The sequence below is a fragment of the Otolemur garnettii genome, unplaced genomic scaffold (genome assembly GCF_000181295.1).
Source record: "Otolemur garnettii isolate 467f Iridium unplaced genomic scaffold, OtoGar3 scaffold00104, whole genome shotgun sequence".
NCBI classification, from domain to species: Eukaryota; Metazoa; Chordata; class Mammalia; order Primates; family Galagidae; genus Otolemur; species Otolemur garnettii.
In genome coordinates this window covers 1,867,445-1,868,995 of record NW_003852499.1, presented here as the reverse complement: position 1 = coordinate 1,868,995, position 1,551 = coordinate 1,867,445, and positions in this window count along the sequence as shown.

Here is a 1,551-nt window from a genome sequence, read left to right as displayed (position 1 = left end):
TAGAGTGTTGTCGCATCACAGCTCACAGCAACCTCAAACTCTTGGGCTTAAGCGATTCTCTTGCCTCAGCCTCCCAAGTAGCTGGGACTACAGGCACCGGCCCCAACACCCTGCTGTTTTTTGTTGCAGGTGTCCTTATTGGTTAGCTGGTCCCAGACCAGGTTTGAACCCTCCAACTTTGGTGTATGTGGCTGGCACCATAACCACTGTGCTGCAGGCACTGAGCCTAGAATGAAGGGATTTGAAATTGAATCTGGGGAAAGTACTGCTGTCACCCAGGACTTTGCATTTGATTGCTAGAGTACAGGTAGTTTTTCTTTGGGGGGGGGGGTTGTTTGTTTTTGTTTAGGTTACAAGCTTCGTAGATAAGCAGTACCAGAGTCCTGTAGATCTGCCACCATGCTGGGGATGGGGCAGTAAACATTCAGAGTCATTAGTTGCTTTCAAACCAGGGACTGTGTTTCTAGTTTGGAAATACAAATGCATTTGGGCTTTTTCCCTTGGAACACGTACCAAGCTCATGGTATTCTGGCACCCTCTCGCCAATAATTCTTTTAGGGTGGGTTAAGTCTCACTGACAGTGTGAATGTTCTTGAAATTAAATAATTTCTAAAACTGTTATGCTATATTTGCCTGTTTTTTTTTTTTTTTAGAGACAGTCTCACTTTGTTGCCCTTGGTAGAGTGCTATGGCGTCACAGCTCACAGCAACCTTCAGCTCTTGAGCTTAGGAGATTCTCTTGCCTTAGCCTCCTGAGTAGCTGGGACCACAGGTGCCCGCACAACACCCAGCTCTTTTTTTGTTGCAGTTTGGCCGGGGCTGGGTTTGAACCCACCACCCTTGGTACATGGGGCTGGCGCCCTACTCACTGAGCCACAGGTGCCGCCCATCCTTGGCTGTTTTTGAAATCTTTCCTTTTAAAAGCTGTCTTCTAAGGCCAGGCACAGTGCCTCATGCCTATAATCCTAGCACTCTGGGAGGCTGAGGAGGGTGGATTGCCTGAGCTCACAGGGTTTGAGACCAGCCTGAGCAAAATCAAGACCTCTCTAAAAATAGCCTGGCGTTGTGATGGGCGCCTATAGTTCCAGCTACTTGGGAGGCTGAGGCAAGAGAATAGCTTGAGCCCAAGAGTTTGAGGTTGCTGTAAGCTATGACGTCACAGGACTCTACTGAGGGTGACAAAAGCAAGACTCTATCTCAAAAAAATAAAATAAAAGTGGCAGGAAGTTTGAGCTGTCACTCAAAATGAAGGGATTTTTTTCCCCTTTAGGCAATGTTAGGCGTGTATTTCTAATTCACGTCTTCTAGTTATAAGTTGAGTAGCCTTTCTGTTACCAAAGAGGGTCTGGCCACCTATCAGCCAGCTAGGGCAGTCACTGTCAGCCAAAATGCGGGGACAGGGATATGCCACCAAACTTTATTTGTCAGAAGGCCAGGATTCTGGAGAACAGTTAGCGTGGCCTCTCCAAGACTGTTCTGTTCTTCCATTTCTAACATCACAGTTTTATACATTTCAGATGAAGACCTTGGCTCAGTGCCTGTGGCTCAAGC